We start from the raw sequence: 23,324 nt of genomic DNA, 5'->3' as shown, positions 1-23,324 counted from the left end.
TTGGTGTTCAGAAATGTAAGAAAGTGGCATGTATTTTCATCTCTTACTTATTGCAGGTCAGTAGTAATCAGCTTGGAAATATGACAGTGGGTGGCAAAGATCTGTATTTTGTCATTTCTTTCTCTCCCACCTCCTGCTCGTTATTTCCTACATCCATGGAAGAACCTGCATGCTGCTCTGAAGGAAAGGTGGATGCCCTCACTTTAGGGGATAAATTCCAATCGAAGCTTACAGTACAAACTTTAATCTCTTCACAATGGCTGGGAGCTGTGTGTTACCGCTTCCAGTTGAGCTCAATAACTGCAAAAAAAAAAAAAAAAGAAAGAATTGCAAATAATTGCAAATTTTTGGGGAATGCTCTCGGAGGCTCAACGTGTTCCCATCCAGCGGTGCGGTGAGCAGTGGAGATGCTGTTGTGTCACTTTCTAACTATCTCAGGCCCTCATTTTCTGTCACCCAGCAGTGAGACTGTTTTCCAGTGGCTGCCGTGTCCCAGAGCAGAGCTGGGCGCTGCGGTGTCAGCTCTGCATTCTGTGCTTTGTGCCCCACGGTGCTGGAGAAGAGGAACAGCACCAGTGGCTGCTTTGGCAAGGAACTTCTTAATGGGAGAATTTTACTTTGGGGCGGCCAGCTGCTGCCTTCTGCTGTGGGGGGAAGACGCCAGTTTTGTGGTGTCTTTTATTTGCAGCTGCTCTTTACTCTTTAAAGCAGAATTAATGGCAAGTATGGCTGAGCAGGGAGAGGGTGAGAAAGACAGCTGAGGAACGCACGAGGGCCCAAAGCCGTCCTTGAAGAGGCTCTGCGGGGCCGCAGCCGCTACTCCTCAAACTGGCCGGGGGGCTGCAGGCTGCGACGAGGCGGCCCGCCCTGCGTCTGAGCGCGGGGCGGAGCTCAGGGCCCCAGGCCCCGCCGCAGCCGTTACCTCGGCAACCCCGGGCACGTCGCCGCGGGGCCGCGGCCCTGCCCTAGCGGGAGGCGCCTCTACGCATGCGCCTTCCGATGGTAGGGGGCGGGCCGGGCTACGTGCGTCACTCGCGGCCCGACCCAGCGAGCTTTTGGACGCATGCGCCGGTCCCCGCTGCCGGGACGGAGAGGCGTGGCTCAGGGTTTCCTTTCCGCTAGGCCCGCCTCAGCTGCGCTTTGATTGGCTGTCTGTTCCTCCTCCCTATCTCCGATTGATCGCCCTCCAGTCACTCAAGGCTTCCACGTTTCGTTACGCCCCGCCTCCCCACTACGTGCTGATGGGCGGGCACTGCCGCTTCCTCCGTGCGCTGCGATTGGTGCTGCTCGCCCTTCACTCCGGCGCTCTGCCCTATCGGCGGGCGGCGCCGCGCCATTGGGTCTCCGGTGAAGAATGTAGACCCGGCCGCTCCCCGTGGTAAAACAAAATAATCCGGCGATGCCGGGCGCTAAAACTGGGGCGTTCCCCGCCCCGCTACCGGTAGCGGGCTCACCTCGCCATCTCCTACGCTGCTTTCCTCGTCCCGCCGCGGCCTGGCTGGGCTGAACGCATCAGCCCGCCCTGAGGAGACGGCGGAAGGATATCTCCGGCGCCGGCTGCGCTGCGCCTCTTCAGCAGCGAGTGACAGAGGAAGTAGTTCCGGCCGCGCTCGGGCCTTGTTTCCCAAAAATAGCGCCCAGCGGGTATCCGTGCGCCGGTGTCAGTGTCTCCTGAGGAGCCTCAGCGGGGAGGAGGCAGCGACGGGCGGCGAGGGGCTGCGGGCGGGCGGGTGAGTGAGCGAGGGGGGTCCCCGCTGCCGGGGGCGGCTGGGCGGCCGCTCTCCGAGCTGAGGGGCACCGGGACGGCGGGTGTCGGGTGGGGGCAGCGGCCGAGGGGGGCGGCCGGCGGGAGGGCACGGCGCGGGGAGCGGCTTTGTGCGCCCTGCGGGCCGCTCCGCTCCGCTCGGGAGGTGCCGGGGGGCGGCGGGGGGGAGGGGAGAGGGAACCGAGGGGGGGCGGCGGCGGCGGCGGCGGCGGGCCGGGGGGGGCGGCCGGGGGCGGTCAGGGTGGGGTGCGAGGCCAAGGCGCCGGGGGAGCTGAGGGCAGAGGGAGCGATCGGTGAGAAGTTTTGCTCTCGGGGAGGGAACGAAGCGCAGAAACGGAGCGTCGTGCGAACGGCGGCGAAAAAAGTCCTCGCGAATGGGAGAGCGGGGAGATGCGGCGTCCGGAGGGAGGAGAGAGGTCGGAGCGAAGCGGCGGAGCGCGGCCGGGTCTTGCGGCACAGCGCGCGGGGCGGGCGGCGCTGAGAACGGGGCCTTCGGGCTTTCGGTGTAAACGTGGTGCGAGCCGCCCTGAACGGCGGAGGAGAGGGGCTTTGCGAGCACGAGGGGGAATGATGCTCGGTTTGCCGCGGAGTTGGTAGCGGAGCCTTTTTGTAATGTGATTTTGTTGCGATGTAGCGCGAGGTGGGCTGGCAGCGCTCAAACTTCGCTGCGGTGCCGTGCGAGGCGGCTCTCGGCGCTGGCGTTGGGTGCCCGTATTCGTACGGTTATTCCTGCTCTTTATTCGTCGTACGTTGTGCTTAACCATCCCGAGCAGGGGCTGCAGCAGCACCCTCGCCCCGTCCGTCTTCAAAAAGCATTTAAAATGTTTGTTGGTACCTCACACGTACGAGAACAGAATCTTTGTGTTACCTCCCCTGCACTGAGCGGTTTGCATTTGGGGGAGAGCTGTGAGGTCACTTGTTAGGCTGCTTTCTTCATTTAGGTGCTAGAACGTGTGCAAACCTATACACGCCTTTTTGGAAGGCTGGTGAGGAAGGGTACAATTTTAACACTTCTGGCCTCTGAAGAGCGTAATTATAAAGCAGCCTTCTGCACTTCCACCAGTGAGACAGAAGTGAGAAAAGGGAGAAAAAAAAAAAAACCCAAATCTCAATATGAAGGCATTATAATAGTTCTGACCAGCTGGAAATAAGTGTAGTGTTTGAGGGCGTTCAGTTTGGAATTTAGGAAGCCAAGTACCCCAGTGCCCTCGTTAGTTGTTTTTTCCTCCCTAATTCTGCTCTAAATATGCAGTTGGCATCATCCACCAGTCGTAGTAGAGGAGTTCCATCAGTGAGAGGGAGGGATCCTTGGGTGGGAGGGATGGGATGGGATGGATCGCAGCGTTGCAGTGCACAGCAGCCTCCTGCTGTCCGTGCAGCTCCTCTGGGCCCTTCTCAGCGTTCTGTTTTCTGTGTTTTGTTTGTGAGGAGGCATTTGCAGGTTGGAAGTTATGGTAGAAATATGCTCATCTTTCGTTTGTACGTGTGTTTGTTTTGCCCTGTTGTCAGGTGTGTTTTTAGATCGCTGTAAATGGACCCCTTAAATGAGGGGGTCCATAGAGCGCTCTGTGCATGCTGAGATACCTGGGCTTAGATTGCTGTAATGTCATGGAGGGTTTTTTTCCTCTGAGGACATGGGACAGAGAAACAAGTGAGCACTGAATTGCAGAAGCTGGGGAAATGGCTCTGTAGCATTGAGTCATGTTGGACTTGGCCGAATGGGAAGCTGAAGCAGTTGTGGGGAGTAGAATGGCTCATTGTGGCAGAAGACCTGTCTTGCTCAGAAACCCTGCTCGAGTTGGAAGTGAATGCAGTTTTCCTTAAACAAGTTGATGCGTGCAGCAAAGCTTTTAGGGGCTCTGTTCAGAGGGGTAGCTGATTTCTCAGATGGCCCCTTGAGGTCATGCTGTGTGTTTGGGGCTGAGTGTGGCTTTGGAGGCCGGCAGCAGCACACACCTGTTGGCTCTGTGGCAGCAGGGCTGCAAGGCTGTGATGAGCAGTGCTCTGTCAGCTGCGTGTCCTGCCTCAGTAGGAGGTAGTTGGCTTTGTGGTACCTGTGGATAGCTACGCCTTGCATGTCTGCTGCCTGTAGTTTAGCTTAAATGCGTTCTTTCCAAGAGCCATTTTTCTGAAAACGCAGATTTTTGTACTTCATTCACCTCATTAAATTAAAGATTTTTATTTTTGAAGGCCACACCATTAAACAGTCTCTGTAGAAGTTGGGCTTAGGGCCTGTTCTGCCATGGCAGCAGCCTGATGGCACGGGCACAGCACTGCAACTGACTTCTCCTCAGTGAAACAGCGCTGTGCGTTAATTTGAGCAGCGTGCGCTGACATCAAAGCTGTGCAACTTATTAATGCACAAAGTGGCTTTCAGTTCTCACTTTCTTATATTTGAAAACTTTTCTTTTGCCTACTTAATGATGTGTTCTTTAATTGCTAACGTGGAACAAAAGTCACAATCTCAGCCCATGATAACATGGAGTTCTGGTGTCTTCTGTTCAGATTCTATTCATTCAGTTCCGGAAGAGTAACTGAAAAAAATAAATGCGTCGTTCCTATTTTATCTTTTCTTTTCTTGCCTTACTGCTGGCATTGAGGGCAGATGCAATAGTTATTTGAGTGGACAAGCCATTGTGTTCCTGAAGTGGAATTGAAAGGCTTACCTCCTACCATCGCGTGGGACTGCTGTGCCTTCAGAGGAGCTGCTTGGACCCTGCAGTGAGGGCTTCCTCCATGGCGCTTGCAGGGTGGCTTTGGTGTGCTGTGCAGTTTGTGAGATTACAGCAGGATGTTCCTTTTTTTTTTTTCCCATCAGAATTGGTTCTGTTGATCTTCCTATAAAAATGAGTTCAGCCAGGCAAAATACACTGTAGATTATTGATACCAGATCATTACAGAGTCTAAGGAATGGACAAAATAGTGTTATTCAGAGTTTAAGACAGGCTTCTGCTATGCAACACAACAGCGATCCCACCGCTCCACACACACACACTGTGCTAATAATTAATCCTGTGGAGGGTTTATAGCCTGCTTAATTCTTGGGTGAAGTTCTGATGTAGGATTCTGCCTTTCACCACTCATCTCATGCTTTCTGACTCCAGCACTTGTTCTTTCGAGTGACTGCTCATGGAGTTGAAGGGAAGGGTGTGGGTTTTCTTCCACATTAAGGCACTCCTTATTTCTGTTTATCAACCCCATTGTTTAAACTGACGTTTAATGGTTCTGGGGGGAGCGTTCCTAAAAAGAAACATATTAAAGAAATCTGGAGAAGTAAACCCCTGTGCTGCATATGCTCATTTCCATTTGGCACTGAAGGGGAATGAACATCTTCCAACATCTTCCAACCTCTGCTTCTTGTCAACCGGGGCTCTCGCTGAATGGGAATGTGCTAAATGGTGTATGGTAATCTTCCTTCTGCCTCTCCCCTTCATCTGAGGCTGCAGGAAGAACAAGACAGGGATGCCTGTCAGGTAAAGGCAGCTCAAATCTGTGGCCATTCTTTTCTCAAAACTTTGATGCGAGGGAAGTGGAGCCTTTTGTACAGATGGCAGCATGGTGTTTGTTACGTGTGTTAGTATGGGTGTTCCCCCGCGAGGAGAAATGGCATTTTTCTTAGTAGGAGTGTGATTAATTGAATTATTTTTCGTGGCATTGACTAGTGTGTTGTTACTAAGCTTATTGAGGTAGGTCTCCAGTTCTGCTCATCTCTGTGTCTGAAGAGATTTGCAGTTGTGCTGAAGTCTGTGTGGGCCAACCGAGACGTTTAAGGTGCACTGTTAATGTTTGAGGTGCATTGTATGTTGCCTTGTGCCCGGCAGGGCCATCACTAGTGGTTATTAAGTGTTGTGACATGCCTGTCTTACGTGTGTTAGGTTAAAAAGTGGTGTTAAGAGTTAGGAATTAACAGCCAGGCATAGTTGGGTAAAGGTGCTGCCTTTGAGTTAAGCATCTGTGTCTCAGTCATGGATGACAAAGCATCTTTTATTGTGATTTTTTTTTTTTAAATAAAGAGCCAGTAATTGTGAGAAAAACATTTCCCTTCATGGCTGTGGCTGGAGGTGACCTAAAAATGGGAGTGGAGCGCTTATGGCTTTGCTTATGATACTTTCACAGTGGTGATTGGAGGGGGCTGGAGGGGAAAGATTTTTTCCATTTCCTTTAAATCCCTGCAAGTGTTTTTGAAACAGCCTCATTTGAAAACCAGATTGCTTCCAGTATTGCAAGTCAGGATTTCTGATGTTACTTGTGTTGTGTGAAGGCCAGCCGTAGAGCTGTAAGGGTACCGAGCGTGTTGTCATCATCTGTGCAGTGAGGGCTGCGGTCAGGGTCGGTACTGAGTGCTATAGCAGTGTGCATGGGCCTGGTCTTGTCATTTTCTGTGATGATTTATAGAAGGTCAAGAGGGATAAATCAGGCAACTTTTAGCTATATGATTATGTAAGCACATCCATAACTGAGCTGTGCTGCTGTTAAACATTTTTGCTGTGAGGATATTGGCACAGTCAAGAGAAAAGACTGAGAGGAGGTGATTTTTAGTGTCCCTTCTGATGCAGAGGAAGCATAGAGAGATGGGATATGGAAGAACTGCAGTTTTGAGGCCAGAGAGGGAGGAAGCATTGAACTTTAAGTGAGGGATGTGTGTGCAGTGAGGGGCCTGCGGGGCAGAACAGACTTCCCTCAGTGAAAGGTCCATTAAATAAACCATTGGAAGGTAAAGTGATTCTTGGCTTGTTTTCCCCTTGATTGTGCAAAATCTGCAGCGCTTGGGTTCAGGGGGCTGAGAAAACGGTGGTAATATTAGTGATGAGGATTTCTTTTCCCCCTCAGATATGGAAGTAAAGTGACAGTGTGCATCTTTCTCCGATGTTTTGAATGTTCTTTAATTGATGGTCTCACTGTGGAGGATAGCTCAGAAGTAATGAGGTCATCAACATTAAGGATGTCTCGGGTTTGGTATCACTCTTTCACAGCAGCTGCCCTCTTCCTGACAGGACTGCACGCATCCTGTTTTAGAAGCTGTAAGCTGACAGGAGCGGCTGCAGTAAGATGGTGCCTACAGCAATTCCAAGTGCTGCTTTTTCCACTGTGAGCCTTCAGAGCACCGAGTCTTCTGAGAAGAGACTGAGATGTTCCCTCATTGCTGTGTTTTGTGTTATGCTGTCACACAGTGAGGGTAATAAAATGAGTTTTTACTAACTGACTATTCGAATTTTTTTCCTAGAAGGCGTTTAAAATTAATGTGTAATAACACGAGGTTTTAATTGCAGATCTGTACTCAGAAGCTGGTTTGTCAGTGGGGCAAAAGAAGGGAAAGTAGAAAGTACGGCGAGAGAAGCACCATTTCACTTTGTGTGCCAGAAAAGGAAATGGCTTTTTCCTAAACTTTCTGAGCCTGTAAGCTGTAAAATTATCTTGGTTAGTCTGGATTGGTGATCCACGTTAGCTTGGACTGCTGGCTTTTGAGAGTTGAAGTTTTGCAGTACGGAAGAAGGATTTCCTTTAGGACTCCTTGATGTCCTCTGTTCTTTCAGAACACGAGGGCTTTTTCCCTCCCCCCGTTTATTTTGTTCTCTTGTTGTTTTCCTTATTTTGTTCTTAGCGTTCCCAATGGTGGTGTCTTCCCTTTTGTTATTGAATCACACATAAGGATCTTTATTGTGAGAGCTGTTGGATTCAGTTGTGGAAAAAAGTGCCAGCAGGAAAGGTATTCATGGTTACCATGAGGAAGCACTCAATTGGAAGAACTCCTTCAAGGGCAGCGGTGTGGCTGCAGAGAAGTGCTCGGTGCTCACTGCCTCCTGGGGGGTGGAATATGGGCTTATTTGCAGAAGTTCTGCTTGTTAACACAAATGCTCTAAAAATTCCCAAGCGGCATGTGGAGCGTGTAATAATGTTCTAGCTTATCGGGGGATAACTTCCAGTTTTAAACAGGCTGTCCTGGTCTCTGTCTCATAAAAATGAAAACTGTGAACCTGAATAGCCGTCAGAAAGTAGCAGGGAACTGTCAGTTGGATTAACTGAAATTTAAAAATGTTTTACCAAACTGTATTGCAGTCAGAGAGAAACGCAGGGCGCTTGTGCCTGGTGGAGGCCGCAGAGACGCTGGAAAATTATCCAGGCTTTGTCATGGGTTTACAATAAACTGAAGTTCGAGGGGAGAGAGGAGGCAATGGGAGTCAGCACAGAGCACTACTGTCGAATGGGTTTTTCTTGTTAACAAAACACAACCCAAAGCTGTTGGTCACTGCTTATCACTACATGCTGTTCATTCAGTGGCTTCAAGGAACTCATGATATTTCTTGTTGAAATTACTGAAAATTTTGGATGTAAGACATGAATGATTCATGTTGAAGTACTTTAGAAGGCAAATAATTTCTTCTTCAGGAAAGGAAATAGAGCTATAGAAGAGTGAAAAATTCAAATGTTGTTTTTTTGCCTGCTGGAAGATGCTTACGGTGACTTCTGATTGAGTTCTACAGGGGTTCGTCTAGTTGGGGCCTTAGATTCATGGTGAGGTGAGATCAGAGCTGACAGCCCATGGTTATCCCACCCGCTGCTCTTAGGAAACCTGTGTGCAGATACTTTGGGCATGCCTGATCTGTGAGGCTTCCAGATCAGCGCCTTGCCCTCTTTTTCCTCCATGTGTAGGCTCCCCATGCATGTCTGCTGAGGAGGTGGCACCCTGTCAGGCTAAGCCTGATGGCGACAGGCTTGCTTTTAGAGCTATCTTTTGAGGATGCCCTAGATTAGTCTATGAAACCTCTTGCCAAGCACCGAGTATTTACAGTGAACACTGTTGTGTGTTAGCTCAAGATGCTTACATAAAAACTGAGACCAGATTCTTTCAGAAAATCACTGCACGTGGAGGCAGAAGAGGTCATTCGACAGGAGACTGAAATTCGGAATACTGAGAGGCCCACGTAAAAAAAAAAAACAGTTTGTAAACTGGAGCAAAGGATTTGCCCCGTGTTTGTGATCCAGACCCAGGCGCTGCCTCGGCACGTTAGGAGCCCCTGCAGCACCCTCTGGTGATCCTGGCACGCTTGTGCAGCGCTCGGGGTCCTGGCTGAGCTCCTGACCCATCGTGTGTTGGCACGGGGCTGAAGGACACGCGTCACAGTGAGCCATGCTGGTGTAGTGCTGGTGCTCTTGGGTTCTGCTGCCTTTTTTTTCTTTCTTTCTTTCTACCTTCTCATTTTTTTTTTTTTTTTTTTTTGTGTAGAAAGGGACAGAAATCGTTAAAGGATCTCTGGGCTGTCCTTACAGCACTGGCTCTAGGCTGGCACAACCCATGCGGTTTCATGAGATGAAAGGACTCCAGTATGAGGGCTGTGTTGTTCCATGGCACACGAGGTGTGGTGTGAGCACTGGCAATCTTTATATTTAAATTGTTAGTCTGTGTATTGTAGCCCATTTTATTCATGATACCAAAATATGCATGGAGAAACCAGAGCTCTTACATTACTTCATCAGTGTGAAAAACACTGAATTTCAATGCATTCTGAACAGTAGGAGCTAAGTAGTGGTTTTGCAAGTAACATACAGAACTTCCTTAATTTTTTCCTTTATTTCCTTTTACATTCCACCAACACAGGTGCCTGCCTGCCCAGGGAAGCACTGGGGGCTGCAGGTGGGGGTGCAGCTGGGGCTGTGTGCAGCCACCAAGCCCTGAGCCCAGCAGCACCTCTGAAACGCTCCAGTAATTGGTGCTTGCACTGTTGTACTTGTCTGACACTGGCTAAATCCAAAGCTATTAATGAGGATGAATGGGCTGTGATTATATCTGTGTTCTACTGAGGACTTCCTGAATGCTGTTGCTTTTTTTTTAAACGTGGGATTTTTATGGCTGAATTGTTGAGTAACAAAACCTACCTCGATATTCCTGAAGGTGCTGGCTGACTTGTTCTCAAAAGAGGCTTCAACCTGCTTTTCCATCGTACATTCCTCTGGTGAAATGTTAATGAGGAGATGATCAGATAAACTTCTTGAAAAATTTCTGTGCGACAGACTCATAAGCTAAGGATTTTTTTTTCAGATCTGTTTGTTTTTAAGGCATCTGTATTTGTTTCTGTAGCTGTCTGATTGCATGCATGTAGGCAATGCCTACAAGCAAGCCATAGAGATCTTGTGCTGGTGCTCTGAGGCAGGAATTAATAATTTTCTGAAGCTGTAAGGATCAACAGCCCTTCCTGTGCAGTTCCTTTGGTGCCTGCTAGAACTGTTAAGTGCAGGAGAATGTAAGTTTTTAGAGATCCTGAGTCACTCACCTGACTCAAATTCCCCTGGACTTCTTATCTCAAATAGCTGAGATCACAATTCTTGCTTCTGTCTTATCCGTACTTCATTGCTTTTAATTCTTCATGGTCTCTTCTGCTTAGTCTTATTGGCTTATAAGATACTGTGCTGGCATAATTAGCTTATCTTAAAATAGTCTGATCAGTTAGCAGCACTGGAGCAGTGAAGGGCCAGCCTGTGCTCTCCCCAGGGAGCGGAGGAGCAGGTGAGACCCTTGGCAGCTGTGCATCTTGAGCAGGAATGGTGCAGCCCACCTATGTAAGTATTTACAGGTGCTTTTCTTTAGGAGTTTGTGACAACAGGCAATTAAATTAACTAGAAAGTAGCATTTTTAAAAATTATTTCAACCCAGGTACAAGTGATACAGAATGAAGATAAGAAACTGGTTCCACAGGTATTCTTTTGCTTACGTTCTTTTTTGCATTTGCAGCTTGAATGTGTCTGGATTGGTTTATCAACTTTTACCCTTGAGAGGCATTAAACCCCTGTAATCTTGCCTCATCCCCCTTGTTTTGAAGTTAAAAGTATTTCTGGTCTCAGACCTTTAGACTTCTAAGTATCTTACCATTAATGTATCAGCATACTTGGAACTGTGTGTCTGGGTTTGGCTGCCTTCTATAATTGTCTTAGCTTTCCTTTTCTGTTACAGTCTCCTTAGACAAGAATACAAATTTGAGCAAGGAAACAGTTGCTTACGTTGATGAAAGTGATTGTACTTCCACTGATGCTGAGGGGTAAAGCATGCATTTAAATTGTAGACAGTGAACTGTTGTAGTTGCTACGATGTTTGAGGGATCAGGGCGCTGCTTATTCCTCTTCTGTGGAAGGAGGAGTTCGGTGTGAAACACAGTTAAGATTCTGTTTGTGCTCTATTCTGTGATGTCTGGAATGTATGTTTTGTTATTATCTGTAGAAGGATACCTCTTCTGAAGCACAGAAAAACAAGTTATGTGCCAAGTTTCCTTGCTTTTTCTTGATTAAAATCCAGTTTCAGTTCTTACTGCGATCTCAGTGGTTGTTTTTGCTCAAATGCGTCCTAGTAGCTGGTGCTGGAAATATGAATGCTGTCTGCTCTTGACTGTAAGCAGAAAATATACTTCCATCATTTCAACAAGTGAAACGATTTTTAGGGAAAGTTTTCTCTATTTTTTGGACTGAGAAATAATATTCTAGAAAATCTGCTCTTCCTCAAATCTCAAAAACCTTCTGCATTGACATTTTTAGGTCCTGGCTTTTGATCTGTCAAACCCTGCAACAAGACCTGTGGAAATGCTTGTATTACACAGTTGCTGAATTTGGGCTAACAGCCTTGTATCCTAGAAGGTGGTTACAAACCAATTCTAACACTGAGTTTCTCTTCCAGATGGATTTGATGTAGTACCTCTGCCATGAGGCAGGTGGATTTGGTACAGTACTCAAGAAGGAGAAAAGTAGTTTTCAATACTACTGTGTGTGTGTTTAAGTCTTGTGTGTGCTGCAGTGTTGCTTGAGGTTGTCTTGTAACTGGCACCAACTAGGGAAGGCCTATGGGCAGTTTATTTTTAAGCTAGCTTGGTCTGCTGGCATTGCTGGCACTCTTATGTGTACAGATGGAGTTACAGTAACAGTGAAGATGAATAGATTGAGTTTGCTTTTCTTCCTGTTAGAGCTCTATTTCCCAGTAAGCTTGGTAACCTCTGTAAGGCTTCATTTTTCACTTTTCCTTGTTTCTCTGCTGTTCATTAACAGTGATTACACTGAGTTTTCAGTGAATTTGTTTCACTGTTGCAGCCAAATCGTTGGCTGTAGCTACGTGAGTTATTCTAGTACCCTTTCCATGGTGTTCCTTGTGCCCCTTACATCTGTGAAGATGAAATTGCCTGTGTGTTTGTTCCTTGTTAAGGTATTAACGTTTGTGTCTCAGAAGGAGTAGTACAGGAATTATTTGAAGGGGAAGTCTAACACAGGAAAGCTTCCTTTAGTCTACTTGACTTAGAGGTGAGTTCTACCAGCGTTCCCATGGTAGTGAAAGCATTTTCATGAATACACATTAGTCAGATCTTGATAGTGTCATCTCTGTAATGCAGCATGCTGACTGTATTATATGCTGTACCTGACTTACCTCAGATGTGTGTGACCAAAAAAAAAAAAAAAAGCTACAGCATTCCAGTGGCTTTCTGTGTGTATGCACAGAACTGCCTTTCTGCTGTATGGATTGAGAAAGCTATGTGAACCCCAGTCATACTTTTTCCTGTGCTGTAGCCCCATATTAAATTGTTTTAATTTTTAGTTTGGGAGTAGGAGGCAGTTTGAGCCCACCTAAAGTAACATCATGGTAAATGAGCGATACCTGATTGGGCTGTCGTTGATCAGAGAACATCTCTACAATCCTACATTGCAGAACTGAGCAGAGCTGCGAGGGAGCCTCAGTAAAGGCAGTCAACTGAATATAGCTCTGGGTCTGTATTGGCATTGCCAGTCTTGGTATCCAGAATGCACCAGAGGGCTGAGTGCTGTCCTGGAATCCCTGAGTTCAGCTGCAGGCTGATGGGGGCACACGCTGTGCTCAGGCGTGGAAGGAGCTTACAGGCCGCCTCTTCTTCGTGTACAGCAGCTTCCTTGGCTTATCTTAATCACGTTGGAAAGACTTGCTGAGCTACTATACTGAACAGCTCATGATGGGGAAAAATACTAATTAGATCTGTCTTTCAGATTAGAGGCCAAATTCAGGAAAATAGTCTTTTAGTCTCTTTAGCCAGAATTCCTCAGATCCCTTCCTAGATCAAAGGTAACGCTGTACCGGGATGAGAGGTGTGACTGCAATTTGTGTAGACAAATGTATGCAGACTACCTTTAAACCAGTTAGCTGAGTGCAGCCCTGTAAGCCGGTGGCACAGTAGGATACCCACACACCAAGTATTTATTTTCCTTTTATTCTCACTGCTTCAACATTCATGGTGTCACACAGTGCTCTTTAATTGCAGTTCCTGAAGGGGACAAAGCTGCTGCTTTATGGAGAGCATTTCTTAGGGGTCCGGTTTGTCTCTGTGAAGCCTTAGAGAAGCGGAATTCACCAGTTCAGATGTGGGTGTTTGCTGGGAGCTGAGGGTGGCAGTGCCCCACACCTGCGTTTCCAGCCGTGCTGTCACATGGTCCCCTGCGGTTTGGCGCTGTGAGTTCCTGTTTCGGTTTGTATCTGTAGCACAAGAGGGCTGAAACTCTTTGATACGTTCCAGTTAAACAAATGACAGGCAGCACTAACCAACTTTTCTCTCTTTCAGTTTGTTTCTGTATTTAATGTGGTTTGGTCATTTTCATGTATTATGGGAACAGGTGAAGGTTCTTTGATTCATTAGGCCCTGTTTTGTGAAATGCCTATGCAAAAGGGCTGAAAATGCCTTCAAACTTTTGGTATTTGTTGCAGTAAATTCAAATCAGTCATCCTTTATAAAATAATCAAACGTTTTTCCTTACATATATAATGTAAAAACACTGTTAAACTAAAAATGAAGTTTGTGGCTTTCAGTAAAACTTGCAGATCCAGAATTTGTCTGTGCTCCAGGTTGGTGCTTCTCTCCTAAGAAAGCAGCGCTGGCTCGGATGGCCTTCACTAATCATGAGAAGCAGCGAGATAAAAATTTGGGTTTGTTTTGCTGTGTGTGGCAGAGGCTGCTGAGCTGCTCGGATCTGCAGGCGCTGTGGTGCTGGCAGTGGCTGCTGATGGCAGTGGTGGCTCTTAGCAGTGGTGTTTGACCTGGCCTTGTGGCGGCCTGGTGCTGAGAAGGCCCAGCTCTGACTTACAGACTTCCTTCTGCCATGCTTCCACAGCATTCCATCAGCTCCTGTTATGGAAAAATACAGAAGATTAAAAATAATAACTTTCTTATTTGTGAGACCGTTGTGTTTTTCCATTTGTTTCCACTTCTCCAACTGATACCTGAAGGTTAAATTAAGAGTTCAGCTGTGGCCTGGAGGACTTTGCTAGTCAGTTGCTTTAGCAGCAACTAACTTTTATTGGCAAACCTCATCTTGCTGGAGTGTTTTACTGCTGAGGAAATTTAAGCTTGATGCCTGGCCTTTGGGGTGGGTTGATTGCTTTCTGACCCCAGTGCAAATACCTTCATCCTCATCTTGCTGCCTGGGCACGGCTTAACAATCTCTGGCCCTGTTCTGCCCTCTCACACTGACAAGGAACAGCGTTTTGAAGAGCATTTACAGCATGTAGCATGATTTGGCTACAGTGAAGGAATATAAACAGGTGAAGCTGTGTTATGTATGGTCCTTGGTGTGGTAATCTGAAAGAGTGAATGTGTCAGGGTTCAACTTTTTTCTTTCTAATCTTTTTTTTGGGGAGAAAGTTGCAAGAGGAGCTGAAGTATTTTATCCTCAGCTTTCCTACCTTCCTCTTTTCTGCTTTGTGCATCTCTCTTCTTCGTTGCACTTCCCAGTGGGTTGATGATGAGTTTTCTATCAGATGTATGCAGTGAAGTGCTGGTGTATTTTTCTCCTGAGAGTCTTGTGAATTCTACTCTCAACAAGGAGCTTTTCTTTTTTGTTTCTTATCTTGATAAGTTCCCTTCCTCTGGTCATGTAATGCTCTCACGAGTGAAGTTCCAGCTCAGTCAGCTGGGTACATTGCATGAACAGTTTCATTCCCAGCTTCTACTTTGTGTTTTGAATATGCTCCAAAGCCGACCAGTTATGTGTTACTGCTTTGAGGGCATAAAACACTTCTTTACTATCAAAGCAGTCAGAGCATCTGCATAGCTTTACGTTGTGTAAGCTGTGGTTTTATCAATAATCTTGCTAGGTAGATTTGATTTCTGTTTTCTTGTTTGTTTCTGAAATAAAGGTGCTGTAACACATATGAGACAGTTGCAGGTAGTGTAACACTGAGTCTCCACCAAGGTCAGCATTCATTGAATGCTTTGTATAATAGAGAGTATTACTCAGTCAAAACGTGGTTTGGATGACCTGAGACCCTAATATTGTTTGCTTGCAGTAGAAACACTTGAATTTTGGTTTTACTACTGTTGGTTTTAACCAAAAAATGTTGGTTTTACTGTGTTGGTCAAATCTGGAAGTCATAGTTTCCTTGGTGCAATCAGAAACTTGCGTTAATTGCAAGAATGAAAAAATGTGACTATTTCTAGACAGATTTTGTGTTGATATCTCTTCTTAGGAGTGCTTTTGTATTGAAGGTTATGGGCTCTGCTGTGTTTTATCAACATGACTTGCTTAGTAGTTACGTGCCTCTATGGTTTTCTTTCTTTGCCAAGGGAATCTGATATCAAACTTCTATAAACCTGTGTACGGTTCTAATGTGCTTTGTTTTGTTCTTATTTCTCAGCGCTGTGACTTTTCTAATAGAGAGTCAGAATGGTATGTAATTCTTGAGTCATCAGGATGGAAATAAGTTTTTAAATATGATGTAATGCAAAAATGGACTTGAGCCTGATGCAAATAAGGAAGTGTTGGCTTAAGTATTTGAGCAGCAGCATGTCAAATGCAGAGTCTAGCAGGAAGCAGAAGGCTGGAACGCAGTAATTCGGCTGGGCTCACGTGGCTCACAGTTGCAGAGAGGTGAACCATGGCTCTCAAAAAAAGAGGAAATTTATTTCTTTGTAGCAGCAGTGGCTGTGCTCCCATGGGGTGGGGGATGGGGAGCTCTCACTGGTGGCTGCACAGAGCTGGAGGTGAAGGTGGCCCAAAGACAGCATGATGCCTTCACTGTGATTCCGTAGGCAGGAGGGTATGTCTGAGGCATGAGTGGTGTGAGGCACCTCATTATGACACTGTAGGCTTAAACTTTATGAAGGATGAAAGAGATAACGCTGGCTTCTGTGTTCATTAATTGTACTGAAATTCTCATGTCTGCATAAAACTAGTCAGTGTGTCAAGACCATACTGTGGGCTTCTGATAGTTTGGTGTTTAACCTTTGAGCAATTGGAATTGCAAATGTTGTAATATTTCTGTAAAAGTGGGATGTTCTGTATCGTTTTGTCACTGATAAACTGCTTGCTTGTTAGTCTCTACAGACTAATTGAAGAACTTAATTAGCTTGCTATGCAGTGTGAGTGAAATCTGCTTGAAACCCAGTCTTTTACCACAGGGCAGCTGTACTTTGCCTCATGTTCCCTTGCCATGCCCACGACGTGCTTGCAGGTGTCCTTCTGCCAGTGAGGAGGACTGGTGATGTCTGAGCAATCTCGAGAAGCTGCTGCCTAAGCAGAGCAGTGTCCAGATGTGCTTCTAGCATGTGGCAAGCGTGCAGTTGCACCTCAAGTAGGTATGTGAGATAACTCAGAGCTAGCCAGCATGGATACGATTTCAGTAGAGCAGCAGCAGGTTGAGCTGTGTGTGAGCCAGCACCTGGGCACTTAGCAGAGCTCTGTGTGTTCTGCTGCCTCCGGCTGCAGTACCGGAGCTGACGGCCATTCCGCTTTCAGTGCTGAGTGTTTCAGGTTAAGGAGTTGGGCTTTCTTCCCTGCTTCTGTAAAGAAAAGGATGTGAATGCAATGGAATACAGGTACTTTCTTTACCTCTTTATCTCTCTTGAGCTCTGTGATCTTGAGCTCTGTGATCAAATCTATTTTTTTTTTCACCCCCAAGGCAGCAATCTGAGGCCATGAACTGTATTATCCCAAATGTCCCATGTTAGTCCATAGGCAGCGCTTAGGAGAGATTGCCTTCCATTCCCCACCATCCTGCCTTTCTCTGGTGTATCATTGATTGCAGTACAACACAGGAAAGTGTAGCAACAGAGGTTGATAAAATATTTGAAGTGCGTGCTTCATTAATTTTGACAACTCAGATTTGTTTGTACTTTTTATATGCCAGTGTGTGTATAATTGTATGTCAATAGATGTGGTGATAATGTGCCTTTATATGTCAATATCTTTTATGGAGAACATCTGCTATGAAATTGTTGGGACATTATGCCATGAAACTCGCCTGTTTTATGTTCCAGTAGCTCTTGTGTACCCAGTTGATGTAGTAAACCAGTAAAACGTTCCAAATATAATTGAATATCCTATCCAGCTAACAGTGCTTCCCATTTTAAATTTCATCAGTTGTATGCATCACGTTATAGTCTGTAAGATTATAACTTATTCCTTAAATTTGCGTAACGAGAGGATGAACCAATTAGCTTCAGAGACCTGAATCATAAAAATTCATAAATCACATCAATCCAAGGGTTATGTGTGTGCTCTCAAGTAGTAAATGGGTTAAAGCAGTGCTGGCACATGCAGTGCTCTGCTGGCACTATTCCCTTCAGATGGTTGGTTGGAATGTGAGGCCTCTTCGTGCATTTGCTGTAGCAGAGCTAAACTCTAATGTCACTTATGGGAGAAATTTAATACAAGCAGTTTGTACAGAACTGAGTTCACCTTAACTGATTTTGCTTCCAGAGAGTCAAAGAATACCATCTTCTTCCTTGAAGTTCCTTCTCAGTGTTTGTTTGAATCTACTGAGTTAAAACAAACACGTGCTCGTCTTTGTGGCATCATACTGGATGAAGCACCACAGATGCACTCGTTGCTGACTCTTTCTGCTGCCATCCTGTCATGCTTGTCTTCTGCTTTTTGGGGCTTTCTGGTCCATTTGGTGCCTCTTTTCCTTCCAGCTGTTCAGAGTGAACATTGTCCTTGAGGCTGACTTGGATTTGTTTCAGAAAAGCACGAAGAGCAAGGTGTGGCAGCTGCCTCACCTGCATGTGTGAAGCCTACAGGGAGCGTTGCCATCCTCTTTAGGAATATTCTGGCATCAGTTCCATCTGCTGAAAGAATTTGGCAAGGGCAGCCATTTGAATAAAATGTAATTTTGAGTCTGAAGATACACTGGAGAGAAGAAGTATTTATTTTTTTATGTGTGTGTGTCCAAATTGACAGCTTGCAGATATTGCAGCTGGACAGACTTAGTAGCATTAAAACCTAAAAGGAGAAATTATAGTTTACTCTGGTTAAAGCAAACCTCAGTGCATCACTGCTTTCTAGATGTGGTGTGCCTATGCCATAAACTAACTTGCCAATTAATGAACTGTGCATTTATGGCAGTCTCCAGAATCAGTATGCTGTGGTTCTTTCTCTGCTGCAGAGTTTGTTTGTTGAAAGAGTAATGCATACAGAGGGAGGTGCCTGTCATCTGTCATCTAAGATAGGCTTGTTAAAATTGCTAATCAGATATTACCATCTGAATAGATTATATTGTTAGAGAAAGAGGGAAGAAAATCTTCCGAAAGTGTAATGGGGGATCTTCCCAGGTAATGGTAATGTGTTAAGGTCAGTGTGTGCTTGAAGTTAGGAGGTAAGCTGGTTTTCTTTCATATCTTGCTTTGGAAAGCAGCAGGGGGTGATGGCACAGAGGAGGCGCCGCTGCTGCACCCATTGGAGCTGCACTCAGAAAGTGGCAGCAATGCATGCTGGTGAATGCGTACAGGTACAAACATGGGCTGTAATCTTAGGTGTGTCTGTGCCAGGGTGAAGATCTCCTCACTTCAGATGAAACCATAGCAAAAGCTTTGAGAACAAAGTCAGTCTCAGTGAGTTTTTTGGTTTTTTTTTTTGTTTTTTTTTTTTGTTTTTTCCTGTTGTAAAGGATTTATGAGGTAACTGGGAAGAAACAGAACTCCATCACCAACACAATTTCATAATTAAAATCTGTTTAACTTTTTTTTCAATTTCTTTTGTGCTGTCAGAGTATCTCTTAATTTGGCATATGGCTTCCCACATGTTTGCTGTAAATTGGCTGTTTAGTTTTTGTTGAGCAAAATGTGGCCTCATGCAAAGTGTGTGAAGAATCAGAGGAGAATGAGCTGAGCAACCTAAGGACGTGGAAGAATGGAAGTGGATAATCACAAGTTTTCTGTGGTGTGCTTTGTGGGCAGAGTCAGCTTTGTTGTTATGTATCTCTATGTTGCAATGAGATTTAATAGGTAAGTGAAGGGTTTCGGTGTGCTCAGCAGTGCTCTGGTCTTAGAGGGTAAAATGTGTTTTTAATACAAAGGCAGCAGTAATAGCAGTGCACATTTTAGACACAAGATGCACTGCCCCTTCTAGGATCTGTCTCTGCTGATGCAAGTGAAATTGGAGACTGAGTGCTGGTATCTCTGCTGTTTGCCAGCGAGCTGTCAATATTTATTGCTTCAGCTGCTGCAAGACTTCAAGTCAGCATATACAAGTAAGAAGGTTTTAATGTACCAAAAGCCACGAGAACTCAACAATAACCTTGTTTTTTTTTTTTTTTGTAAGAGTTAAGATGCGTTAAAGAAGAAAGGAGGTGAAGTGTGACACTTCTGAGTGGGTTCTTGAAATTTGTCTCAGCTGTGAAGTGCATGTCAGTTGGCTGTGGTTCACCTTTTGTGTTAATATAACTCCATGGAGTCATGTGTTAGTAGAGGATTTACTTAAAATGAATAAGATAAGATGCTATAGAATAATGAACCCAGCATCTGATCTGCTACATACAATTAACTTTCATTGATACATTTGGGGTTCTTCATGAAGATTAAATGCTCTGTTGTCATACCACAGAGAGCAAGTTCTTCATGCACCCCAATGATACTGTTAGAATAAGAGGAACAAATCACTGATGTATTCTGACTAAGTTTGTCACTTCACGTGCAGGAACTGAACTCTGATTTTAACCACTCATTGCTCCAGGCCTGTCACAGCTCTCTGAACTTGCCCTCTGCAGACTGCACGTAGCCACCTACCAGGACTGCAGGAGTATTCATGTCTTAGAACAGAACATAACTGCTCTTACCAAAAGAAGGTACAGCAGTCCATGTGAACTGCAGCAGTTCCAGCAGTACCATGTGGCTGAGGTCGTTCATGTCTTAACTTCTACGTACTTGTTTTACAACTCCAATATGCTCTGTCTTAGGTAGTTTTTGTCAGAGATGAATGAGAAGGCAGCGTGGATGGAAGGGATCCAACCATGGATGTTGTTTTTTGTCATTTTCCTAGCGGGTATAAATCACTGATGCAATAATTTTATGCTGAGATGTCCACTTTGACTGTCTAATAGTGCAAGAGGCTGAGGCTGCTGATGTAACCTGCCCTTCAGAAGACTTTGTAGGGCTGCTTGTTGGCATTTCTGCCAGTTACTTTGATAGTGAGGATATGTATTTTTTTCCTTTCTCAAAATAAGGATAGTAAGCTGTGCTTTTTTCCCCATTTTTAATGCCTAATGATGGGTGTGGATGTCCAACTGCATTTGTGAACTGTGGTCCCTGACCGATCCTGGTTACCATCAGCTCTGGGCAGCCCTAACACCAAGCAGAGCGTGGCTGGCGGAGCAGGAAAAGCAGAGACATTTCCTGAGCAGTTTCAGAAAGCTTGCATTTGCATCAGGTGCTTTTGTCATAGTTAAATGAATATACTTGTTTCAGTGGGAGAGGTTTTTAGCAAGGAAGGTCTGCGGCAATCTGAGCATATTTAGGCTCAGATTCCTGGCTGCTTAATGCGATAGCAAATAGGCTGCTCATACAGTGAGGTCCAGCTTTTGTGATATCTTGCCTTTCTTAATACTCCTTGCCTTGTTCAAGGTTTCAGTGATGTAGTTCATCAGCTTTAGGTGTGGATAACTGAATCGATCCTTGGTTGGGCCTTGATGGAATCTTTCTGGGCATTCTCCTGAGCTCCCACCAGATGGATCTCCTCCTTTGGAACTCTGTAGTGGCTCCTTTATTTTGGATGTTAGGTGGGTAGGTCCTGTGCGTACAATGACTGCAGCACTACGTAGATATCATCCTGTTGTTGTGCTTAAAATGTGCCTTTAAGGTTTGCTTGCTTTTGAAAACATTTGTGGGTAAAGTATTTGTCAGAATTTGTTGACAGGAAGAAACACTAAAATATGTGGGAAAATATATGTTCTGAAGATTTCCAGTGCACTGCTTAACGCTTTTAATGCAGTTATTGGAACAAACTGGTCAGGTTGTTCTCTTTTTTTCTTTTTTTTTCTTTTTTTTTAATTTATAGTCGCTGGGTTTTTAAAGGATAAGCCAACTGACTTCAGAAACTGTTGAAACATTGCATCCTGCTGCACGCTACTTGCAGGTAGTTTTGCTACGGAACAATAATATAACTTAGATCAAATGACTGAAGTTGGTATTCACTGTTCCATGCAAGAAAACTGGATTAAAATTATTCTCTTGTATGCTCTGCCTTGCCCATACACTTGATGATAGAGTTACTGTGAAGCCATGATTTCCCCACGCCAGGTAAACCAGTGCTCTCTGTGTGCTGCTTTGTTGGTGCTGCCCAGGAAAAGTTGTTTCTGAGTTAGCTAATTTTAGAATTAGGTTTCTTTTCAGGAAACTGTTTCTATTTAGAGAACAGTTCTTATCTGAAGATTCCCTGTGCTATATTGGGTGTAGTTTAGGTAATGTTTGTGTAAGTGAGTCAAGGTGGCTGGGTCGTGTTGTATTATGATGCATGAATAATCAGATTGCTAAGTGTTGGCTGCCAGTAAAGGCAAAGGTTGGATTCAACAGCAGAAAACATTTGGAATAATATTCTTTTGTCAGTAGAAACTGAATTTACTGCAGTGTGTTCAGGCATAGGGGAGTGTATCTAAATGTGATTGACTGTCTTTAATGGTCTGACCACTGCTTGGTGTTTTAGGAACAGTGTAGGGCAGTGAGAAAAAAGAAATAAGCTGTGAAGTACCTGGATCAATAAGATGCTTTTACATCTTGAGGAATTTCATTCTGGGCTGCTTTCAAAAGTAGCTGCTGAAATTAGAGTTCTTAGGAATCAGGTGGCTTTTTGGCTGTGGGCGCCTAGCACCATCTTCCCAAATTCATTAAGGCTGTCTGTAATTCTGCTTTGATTTCATCTTCTGCAAGATGTCTTCTCCTGAGACACACTTGAGTGGATTCATCTCACTTGTATGTTGTTTTATTATTTGCTACCTGACTGTCTCAATTAGATTCTGTAACATTTAGATTACAAGGGCACTCTTCATGCGTGTTTGAAAAAGTCCTGCGCTGTGTGCTCTCAAACACTTCCCCTGTTGTTCCCCAACCCCTGCCAAAATGGTGTTTTATTATAAAACATAAAATGGCTATTTGCTTAAGAAGCTGCAAGGAATGCTTCACTGGGATTTGCTTTTAATTTCTGATATATACTAGCTGTTTTTCTTAGGTAGAAGTTTAAGCTGGTGGTGTATCTGAATTTTAGAAGAGACTGGGCTTTGAACAAATGCAGCTGAATGTTACCACTAGAGCCTTACCACGAACCTTTGTGAGAAACATGTAGGCGTCTGTAGGGTTGCTGAATGTCTCACTGAGGCATGCAGGCTGTTTTCAGCATTATGTTGTCTTTCTTGTCTATGGTTTATAATTGTTGCACTTCAACAATATGACTGCATGCTGTTATTTAATCAGGCATTGGATAAATTATCAAGAAAGCTTTCTGTATAATTGTTCAGTGGCTTAAAGCTTCTTACAGATTCTTTGTTATGTGATATCTTTTCTACTTCTCCCATTTTTCCTGTCTCGTTCCCTTAAAAAGAGACCCTGGATCATGTGGAACCCTGGGAGACTGGAAATGTGCATTCAGTAAGAAGCTGAGTATGCTCAGGAAAGTGGTTGTGGGACCACCCATCACTGCTGGAGCAATGAGAGCCAGGCAAGAAGGTGGGAGCCTGACGCTCCTACAGGGCCTGAGGAAACTAAGAAAGGGTTGGAAAGGAGCAGGTAGTTGAGGATGAGCTGAACCATGGGAAGAAGTTTCCTAAATATGAGCATTGCTCTGCCTTACAAAGCCTCTGTTGACTGAAGTCTGACTTGGAAGCCACAACCTGCTGTCCAAGGCACAGAGCTCAGGGAAGAATCTTGTTTATAATCCTTCTACACTTCCATTCTCTCACATACTCACTTCTGTATCTTGCTAAAATCTTCATAAAATCTGACATCGGTGGAGTGCAAAGTCTGCTTTGAGGAAACTATATAAGGAGAAGGTGTAAGCAGAGCCCTGTGAAAGCCATGGCTGCCTTTGTATCCTGTTACATTCCTGCAGTCAGCTGTAGATGTTTCTGATTGCAGCGATGTTTGGTGGATAACAAGTGTTGAAGTGGCTGTTATGCGGCTGTTTGCCTCCTGAGCTCAGCAGTTTGTGCTCTGTAGGCAGAGTGGGCACTCTTCCTCCTGTGAAAAGGAAAAGTGAATTATTGGAAGTTGAATCACTGATGAGCAATCAGAACTGTGCTGAGCTTAGCTTTACAGGTCTTGCTGCAAATCACAACATCACAATGGTTTCTGAGTGAGTTAGTAAG

The 23,324-nt window shown here is 45.2% G+C and overlaps 1 protein-coding gene across 4 annotated transcripts in view; it reads left to right on the top strand.

Annotated features, from left to right (window-relative positions):
• The first annotated feature begins 1,328 nt into the window (after positions 1-1,328).
• Positions 1,329-23,324, top strand: part of MEF2A (myocyte enhancer factor 2A) — a 77,917-nt gene continuing 55,921 nt past the window's right edge. For all 4 annotated transcript variants that reach the window (XM_048956824.1, XM_048956822.1, XM_048956825.1 and 1 more), the window contains exon 1: positions 1,329-1,730. The gene's annotated coding sequence lies outside the window, so the exon portion shown is untranslated. The remainder of the gene's footprint in view (positions 1,731-23,324) is intronic.

The sequence above is a fragment of the Lagopus muta genome, chromosome 10 (assembly GCF_023343835.1).
Source record: "Lagopus muta isolate bLagMut1 chromosome 10, bLagMut1 primary, whole genome shotgun sequence".
Taxonomy (NCBI): domain Eukaryota; kingdom Metazoa; phylum Chordata; class Aves; order Galliformes; family Phasianidae; genus Lagopus; species Lagopus muta.
The sequence above is the reverse complement of the archived record's forward strand: the minus strand, read 5'-3'. Positions and strand labels throughout refer to the sequence as shown.